The sequence below is a fragment of the Bison bison genome, unplaced genomic scaffold (genome assembly GCF_000754665.1).
Source record: "Bison bison bison isolate TAMUID 2011002044 unplaced genomic scaffold, Bison_UMD1.0 scf7180017864295, whole genome shotgun sequence".
NCBI lineage: Eukaryota > Metazoa > Chordata > Mammalia > Artiodactyla > Bovidae > Bison > Bison bison.
The window spans coordinates 11,130,354-11,140,019 of record NW_011494867.1 but is presented as its reverse complement, the minus strand read 5'-3'; positions in this window follow the sequence as shown (position 1 = coordinate 11,140,019).

Here is a 9,666-nt window from a genome sequence, read left to right as displayed (position 1 = left end):
TTCTTTCCCCTTAAAGATTAACTTCTTGGGATCGAGTCCAGCTTTAGAACTGCCAAAAGCTGCGTTCTCCTTGGTCTTTTGCTTCCACAGTAGTGCGTCAGGTGCCAGCGTGGAGGAAACCTTTGGCTTGAACTTGCATTGCCATATAAAGCAGAGTAGCATCCTATATTTAGTGCTGTCTGAAAAAAAGTTCCAGATCCCATCAGGAAGGCCATGGTAAATAATCACATTTCAGGATACAGGCACACCTCGGAGATATTCTGCGTTTGGATTCAGATCACTGAAATACAGCAGTGGAGTGAGTCACAGGAATGTTTTGGTTTCCTGGTACGTAGAACAGTTATGCTTACACTATACTATAGTCTGTTAAGTGTGCAACAGCATTGTGTCTGAGGAAACAGTATGCATACCTTAATTTGTAAATAATTTTTAGCTCAAACATGCTAACCATCGTCTGGGCCTTCAGAGAGTCATCATCTTTGCTGGTGGAGGGTCCGTGCCTCCATGTTGGTGACTGCTGATTGATAGGGTCGTGGCTGCCGAAGGCTAGGGTGCCTGTGGCAGTTTCTGAAAACGAGACAGCAGTGAAGTTTGCTGTGTGGATTGGCTTCTGTGAACGGTTTCTTTGTAGCATGCAGTGCTATCTGGTAGCATTTGACCCACAATAGGACTTCTTTCCAAAATTGGAGTCAGTTGTCCCAAACCTGCTTTATCAACTAAGTTGATGTTGTAGTCTAAGCCCTTTGTTGTCATTTCAGCAGTCTTAACATCTTTATAGGAGTAGATTCCATCTCACGAAACCACTTCCATGTCCTTCCATAAGGAGCAGCTCTCCTCTTTCATTCAAGTTTGATCATGAAGTTGCAGCAATTCAGCCACATCTTCAGGTTCCACTTCTAGATCTCTTGCTCTTCTCCCCATATCTGCAGTTACTTCCTCTGCTGAACTCTTGAACCCTTCAGGGTCTTTCATGAGGCCTGGAATCACCTTCCAGACTCCTGTGTATGTTGATATTTTGACCTTTTCCCAAGAATCACAGATGTTTTTAATGGCATCTAGAATGGTGACTCCTTTCCAGAAGGTTTTCAATTCACTTTACCCAGATCCATCAGAGGAATCACTCACTACCTATGGCAGTTGGAGCCTTAGTGAATGTGTTTCTTGAAGAAGACTTAAAAAGTCAAAATGACACTTGGATCCATGGGCTACAGAATGGATTCTGTGTTAGCAGGCGTGAAAACCATTAATCTCATTGTCCATCTGCATCAGAGCTGTTGGGTGACCAGGTGCATTGTCACTGAGCAGCAGTCTTTTGAAAAGAATGTTTCTGAGCCTCAGGTTACAACAGTGGGATTAAAATATTCAGTAAACTGTGTTAACAGATGTGCCGTCATCCAGGCTTTGTTCTGTTTATAGCGCACAGGCAGAGTAGACTTAGCATCATTCTTCAGAGCCTGGGATTTTCGAAATGAGCACTGGCTTCAACTTAAAATCACCGTAACATTAGGTATTAGCCCCTAACAAGAGAGTTAGTCTGTCCTTTGAAGCTTTGAAACCGGTCATTGACTTCTCAATTCTAAAGGAGATCAACCCTGAATATTCACTGGAAGGACTGATGCTGAAGCTGAGGCTCCAGGACTTTGGCCACCTGATGCAAAGAACTGATTCATTGGAAAAGACACTGATGCTGGAAAAGATTGAGGGCAGGAGGAGAAGAGGGGGCAGCAGAGGATGAGATGGTTAGACTACATCACCAACTCAATGGGCATGAATTGAGCAAACTCCAGGAAACAGTGAAGGAGCCTGGCACGCTGCAGTCCATGGGGTCGCAAACAATTGGACATGACTTCGCAACTGAACAACAGCAACAGCAAATCAACTTCTCTCTAGTTACAAAAGTCCTAAATGGCATCTTCTCCCATTAGAAGGCTTCATCACCTACACTGAGCATCTGTTCACTGCAGCTGCCTTCACGTGTGATCTGAGCTGGAATTCTGGAGAACTCATTGCGGCTTCTCCATCAGCACTTGCTGCTTCAGCTGTCGCTTTCGTGCTCTGGAGGCAGCTTCTTTCCTTCAGCCTCAGGAACCATCTCTGCTGCTTCACACTTTCCTTCTGCAGTTTCCTCACCTCTCAGCCTTCACAGAATTGAGGCGAGTAGGGGTCTTGCTCTGCATTAGGCTTTGGCTTCCCAGAACGTGGCTGGCCTGATCTTCTATCCAGACTGCTCAAACTTTCTCCATATCAGCAGTAAGGCTGTTTCTTCGTCTTATCAATGTGTATACTGAAGCAGTGCTTTTAATTTCATTCAGGAACTTTTCCTTTGCATTCACAGCTCGGATAACTTAGATACAGCAGGCCTCTGGCTCTGCTTTCAGCATATCTTTCTCTCTAAGCCTGATCGTTTCCAGGTTTTGATTTAAAATGAGACATGAGACTCTTCCTTTCCCTTGAACACTTAGAGCCTGTTGCAAGGTTATTAATTGGCCTAATTTCAATATTACATCTCAGGGAATACAGGGGCCCAAGGAGAGGGAGAGACGGGTCAGTGGAACAGTAAGAACACAGTTTATCCATTCAGTTTGCTGTCATAGGGCTGTGGTTTGTGGTGCCCCAAAACAATTAACGATAGTAAGATCACTGATCACAGATCACATAACAAATATAACAACAGTAGAGAAGTTTGAAATATTGTGAAATTAGCAACATGTAACACAAAGTGAGCAAATGCTATTTGGAAAATGGTGCCAAGAGACTTGCTCAACACAGGGGTGCCGCAAACCTGCAATTTTTTTGAAAATACTGTGTCTGCAGAGTGTGATAAAAGGGGATCTGCCTGTGCTCGTGAAGTTCTCCGGGCAAGGCTTCTGCCCAGCACAGCCACAGTAGTTGGGGAGTCTGCCCCAGCTGCAAGTCAGGACATACGGGCAAGTTTGCCAAGACCCCCGGATGCACCCTGCGCGCTGAGGGTCTTGTGACACATGTAGAGTGGACCTGGCTGTCATCCACCAGCTTCCTCCGCTACGCTGACCTTACTGCTGAAGAGGTGGTCATTCCTCAGACGTTTTAAAAAACTAACCTTCCTGTTGGCTCAGCTCTGCGGGCGGCAGCAGTGTGGGTGGGTCCAGCCAGCCGCTCTCTAGCTTTCTGGTCATGGGCAGGTCACCCCTCGTGTCTCATCAGACAAAGGAGGGTGACCGTGCCTCCTGCAGGGGCGCTGTGAGGACAGAGGGGCTGGCACATGTGCTCTCAGCAGAGCGTGTCTGGGCTGCAGTCCTGGAGCCTGCTGCTTCCCGGGCTGACCCCAAGGCAGAGGACTGCGTGTGTGCGTGTGCTTGTGTCTCCTGCTTTGGGATGTGGGTTCTTTACCACTGGAGCCACCTAGGAAGCAGAGGACTACTTAGTCCTTTGCTAAGAAAGATCTGTTCATTAATAAGTGCTTATTCGTAGTAGACACTCAGTGAGCATTTATTGAATGAATGAGTAAATAAAAGCATTTGTTCTCAGAAATGACAGCCGCTTACATTTCTTTAACCCTTTGTTTACACTCTCCTTTCTAGCCCCCCAGGATGCAGCAGGGTGACATGGTCTGCATTTTACGGGTGGGGAACCAAGGCCTGGACCAGAAGTGACTGCCTGAGGCCTTCCACGGCTGGGTCGGGGGGTGCAGGCCTGTCCTGGAGATGAGGAGCAGAGAAGCCATGTTCCTCCTCTTCCTGCCATGCTGCCCAGCCTCACTCCCGCTCCCGCCCCAAACTTAATGCATTTTCCTTCTTACTACAATGACAGTGTGCGTTCACAGTAGAAAATAAAAAAAAAGACTAGAAGAGACTCCCATTCTACCATGCCCCTGTTCACAAAGACAGCTGGAAAGCTGTGACATTGTCAGGGTCCCCTGAGACCTTTGGTGTCCTGGATACTGAGATGCAAAGGAGTGGGAAGCACGGAAGGCCTACATGTGAGGAGCTTACACTGTAAATTAAGGGGTAAAAGGCATAATTATAAGTAAACATTAGAAAATTTATGCAGATTCCCAGGCTTAGGCCCTGAGAGTTCAAATTCACTGAGATTCTGGACCCAAAAGTCAGTGTTTAGCCGGTGATTCAGGTCATACTTTAAAAAAAACCCTGGTCTCTGACCAAAACCCATGCATTATTGTGAAGAATTTGAGACCTTCAGAACTGAAGCGACCACCCCAGTACACACACACAGCCAGTGCCAGAACACTGGGACCACCGGGCCAACACCGGGAAGCTGGTAATTCTGTGGATCAGCAGCTCCAGCATCCTGATTCCGTAGGATTCGCCCTGGCAGGACTCAGGTCTCCTAGGTGAACTCTGCCTCAGCAAGAAGCTCTGTGATTTTTTTTTCTTTTTAAAAATACTTTGTGCACAGAATGCATGTGTGTGCTGTAAACATCTGATCAGTGGGAAGCAAGCAGGTTGATGCCTAGCTCATAGCTTCTGAGCCATCTCACAGCCCTCACGGAGGACAGCAGGGCAAGAATAATGTCCCACAATTTCTCTGCTTCACAAAGTGTTTTACACCTAGGAGGACCTATTGATTATTTTTACGTTATATCCTGAACCCGTCAGTACTTCCCACTCTCAGGAGGTGGCCCTGTAGCAAGAGCCCTCCATGCAGCTGCCTCCTGTGTCCCTAGGGCCCTGACCTAGTCCCCATGTGTGCAGGGCCTGCCTCCAGAGACCTCTTGTAAAGTCAGACAGAGGTACGAACTGAAAAAAGCGGAGTCATCTGAAATCTCCCCATCTGCTGAGTATTCTTTCCTCCAAGTGTTGGGATTCCTTATTTTTGGATTCTAAAGTCTTATATTTAAATTTGCTGAAAGAAATGTGATTGATATTTTCTGGATTATGAAATCATTTCCAGAACCATTAAGTTCACCCTTTTATAATCACATCCAATGTTCTCTGTGTTCCCATTTCAGACATACTTGGCAAGAGGTTTTTGGTTTTTGTTATTTTTTAATAAAACTTACTTATTGAAGACTAACATATAGACCGAAAAGCAGACAAATCACAAACATGTAACTCAGTGATTTTCCACAAAATGGTCAAGATGGGCAGGTTCAGGTTCTTGTAACCACCACCAAGCTCCAAACACAGAATGTTAGAACACTGCCAGCACCCAGGAGCCCCTCATGCCTAAACCCAGGTTAACTCTGCCCCTGGTTTTCGGCCTTTATATGACTGAAGGTGTGCAGCCTGTGTACTGGCTGTGAGATTCGTTCACGTGTGTAGTAATTTTTCATGCATTTTCCTTGCTGTGTGTCATTTCACTGTATCATCATACCCCAGTCTCTCCATTTTACTGTAGGTGGATATTTGGGGTTCTTCCAGACTTAGGCTGACAACAGATCTTGCTGCAGTAAGTGTCCTCGTATGTGCCCTTTCATGCACATATGTACATGTTTCAGGATCATGATTGAGGTTGGGATGTGTATGTTCAGCTTCTTAGGGGACGGTGCCAGTTGAACACCTGCCCTCACTTCTTCTGTCTTTAACAACTCTGTGTCCTTTCAGTGGTAGATATTTTGATGGTGAGTAGGGGCTTGCTTGGTGGTTCAGACAATGAAGAAGCTGCCTGCAATACAGGAGACACGGGTTTGACCCCTAGGTCTGGAAGATCCCCTAGAGAAGGGCATGCTACCCACTTCAGTATCTTGCCTGGAAAATTCCACGGAGAGAGGAGCCTGGTGGGCTACAGTCCACGGTGTCACAATGACTTGGACACAACTGAGCAACTAACACTTTTCACTTTAAGCGGTATATCATGGATTATTGGTTTGAATATGAAAAGCAAAATAATAAGCTTTCCAGAAAATAGACGGAGGATATTCACATGTCCTTGGGCAGAGATTTTTAAACAGGACACATAAAGAAGCCATCAGTTATACTATATTAAAATCAGGAACTTCTGTTCATTAAAAAAAAAAAAATTACAACTGTGAAAAGATCACAGCACCAGAGAAGATATTTATCATATACCCGACAAAGACTTCGATATATCTATCCAAATATATTTTAAAAATTAGGCGAAAACAAAACAAAAATTTTGGCCAATTTTTGAAAAATGACAACCCAACTGATCAGGTGCTTCCCCAAATAAGATATCCAAGTGACCAGTAAATGTTGAAAACATGCTCAATTAACGTCATCAAAGGAGAAACGAATTGAAAACAGGAGAGTGTTCTCAAGGGAGGAAAACGTGAAGAAGCAGAACCCCTTCCCAGCCTCGCCTAGATCACTGTCCCCGCCCTTCCAGAATGGTCTCACGTGACTTGACGGCATCCGGCACCCGAAGCAGCAGCTGGGCTGGGGTATTCTTGCGACTCAGCTTTCATACTTGGCCTCCGCGGGCAGGGAGCAGCGGTGCTTGACCTGAGGAGCTCAGCTGTGCCTCTCTCCCCGCCCGCTTAGGATGTGACCCTCGGCGAGACTTCTAAGGAAGATGACCGTCTATCGACTGTCCTGTCACCTGCAGCCTCTAAGGCTCTGGCTTCCCACTTCATCCAGCCCCACAGCTCAGAGCTGGTCCTTCCAGAACCGCATTGTTCTGTTAATCACCCCTAATGCCTGGAATTTACTCAGCAGGCCTCCGAGGAGCTCAAAGCCATTTGCAGATCCTGCTGGTAAAATGGCTGTCCCTGGGCAGCCAAGTTCTCTGCTAAATTACTTCTAAGCAAAGAAGCCATTCTCAAAACTCTAGGAGACTCGGAGTGCCTTGACAAGCAGGCCCTGTCCCCGCCTGCGCCCCAGGAGGAAAGCACAGCTCCTCTGGGCATTACGAGATCATCCAGGAGGGACAGTGGTCTCCGTAATTATGGGAGTGGTTACCCAGGTGGGCTGGCAGACCTGCAGACAGCCCCACGCCAGGGAGCACTCAGACGTGAGGAGAGGGAAACTGAGGCAGGCCAGGACCTGGTGAGGGGGGCAGGCTGGCAGCAGAGAAGAGGGGAATGTGTTTTGGTTGGGGAACTGGAGGAGCAAAGCAGATGGGTAGAAACCTGGGACGCAGAGGAACTGAAGTCTTTCTCCATTTTCAGCAGGGGCCCCCTGGTATTCTTCCCAATATGTCTCCCAAGCATCCCGCCTTTGAGACCAGCCCTGTGTGGGCACGGCCTCAGACACCCTGTGGACCCCGCTGCTTCCCTGGGCCTACAGGATGATGGGGGCTAGGTGCTCAGAGCTGCCTCTGCACCTGGCAGCCTCTAACCCAGCTGACCGCTGGTCCTTCCCTTACGTAGCCCTCTGGACGCCGTGCGGGGAGCAGAAGGCAGTGGCCTGCAGGCCCTGGCCACAGGCCCTTCAGTGCAGGTGCACAGACACAGGAGGAGCTTAGTTCCTAGGGAGGGCAGCCCCTCTGGGAAAACACGGGAGGTGGGAGACAGAGCAGGGTGGGGTAGAGCCGGGACATGGTGGCAGGGAGGGACCAGCCCCCCAGAGTGTGAGCAGGTTGGGACAGCTGTCCCCAGCCAATACCACCCCGTGGCTCGGCTATTCCCTACAATTCCACTCCCCCGTCCTTCTGGGTCCAGAGATTGGGTCGTGATCAGAGTCTGGCGGTAGGTGCGGGAACCCTCAGCCTGGGGGTCTGGGTGACAGCTGATTTATCTCATCCTTTCCCATTCATGCCTCTCATGTACCTGAGTATCCAGACCAGGCTGTGAGCCCCCTGTCCAGTATCGAGAAGGTATGGGTGCTGTCTGTACAGGCTCCACAGGGAGCAGTGTTCAGAAAGAGGAGGAATAGGGCCTCCCTGGTGGTCCGGTGGTGAAGAATCTGCCTGCCAGTGGGGGAGTATGGTTGGATCCCTGGGCTAGGAAGATCCCACATGTTGCAGAGCAGCAAAGCCTCGGCACCACAACCACTAAGCCTATGCTCTAGAGCCTGGGAGCCACAACTACAGAGCCCACGTGCTGCAACTGCTGAAGCCCACATGCCCCAGAGCCTGTGCTCCACAACAGGAGAAGCCACGGCAGTGAGAAGCCCGGGCACCGCAACCGGAGAAAGACCCACACAGCAGCGAAGACCCCGCACAGCCAAAACTAAATAAAGTTTTTAAAAAAAGAAAGAGGAAGAATATTGCAGTGAATCGTGGAAAGGGAGGTGTTCCTCTGTGCACACAGGTCTGTCTCCTCTGTGCCAAGTGAGCAAGGGACCCCTGTGATCAGAGAGAACGGGGATGTGAGTGCCCACGCCCACCCACTGCCCACCCTGCCTAGTTCTGTGAAAGGCCTCTGATGGCGCTAGCTTCCTGAACCACCTGGGAGCACCTGTCAGACCCCCAGAAACAGACTCTGCCGGGAGAGACCTGGAGCCACGCATCTCTGACCTGCTCCTCTAGCAGAGCCTGTCTGTCTCAGTGTGCTTGGGCTGGAGACTGACGTTCACTGGCTAAGCCTGCGTGTGTGCATGCTCAGTCGCTCAGTCGTGTACAGTTCTTTGCAGCCCCGTGGACTGTAGCCCGCCAGGCTCCTCTGTCCATGGGATTCTCCAAGTAAGAATACTGGAGTGGAATGGGTTGCCATTCCCTTCTGCAGGGGATCTTCACAACCCAAGGATCGAACCCAGGTCTCCTGCCTGGCAGGCAGATTCTTTACCATCTGAGTCACCTGGCCTGGAGCTGAATAAATTTCGTCACTTATTGTCCCCGCTCCACAGGGAGCTGTCAGCTAGGACCAGACCTCTCAGCAACCCCAGTCCAGCTGTGACTCCTGTTTGCTGAGTCCTGGGGAAGGCGTGCACAGGGCTGTGCGGGTCCCACTTCACCTCAGCTCGCCTCTCCAGCCCGCAGAGAGATGGCCTCTGCCCTCACAGGGCCAGGAGGACCCTGTGTTTGTGATGACACACTCAGCTTTCATCAGCCCGATGGCTTGTCTGGGCCACAGGACAGGCAAAGCCTCCCCCATCAACCGAAGAGGGGGTGAGGTCGTGGGCCCTTCCCTGAGACCTGCCCTCCCCACCAAAGCACCTCGCCACCCAGGCTCTGGCCAGAGATAGAACCCTCAAACTGTGGGCTCCTTCCGTCAGATGTTGCCTGTGGCAGGAAGAACACATGGCACCAGTTTGCCAGCTGGGGGCTTGGCCAGGCCTGCAGTGACGCCCAGTGCTCAGCCAGCTGCTGGCCCCAGGGACTTAGACCCCAGCATGGAAGAGCCTGGGCTTAGAGCTGCGGGTGTCTTCACTGGCCCCTGTGCCAGCTGCCTGGGCTGGGCTTCCCACCGCGAGCCCAGGGGCGAGAGGAGCAGCGGGGCTGTGCCGGGGCCCCGGCGGCCTTTGATGTGTGTGGCAACAACAGACCAGTGGGAGCCGGGACAAGTCTGGGAGCACGCCACCATGGTCATTTCCCTCTTGGCCTCCAGCTGTGCCTCGAGGCTCCCTCCTTCCCCAGGGGCCCCGGCTGCAGCTCCGCCTCCAGTCTGCCCACCCCCCCGACACACACACACACCCCATGTGGTTTAGAGCAGCCCTGTTAAAGTATTACAATGTGCTGTGGGGTGGGAAGGGCCAAGCCGAGCTGTCGACAGCATGGCGGAGCCCTCCAGGCCGTACTGGGCCAAACCAGGGGCCTTGAGGCTCCCAGGAGACCCCCAGTTCCCCAGCCCGATCTGCCACAAAAGGCCTCTGGTGTTCCCATCGGGAC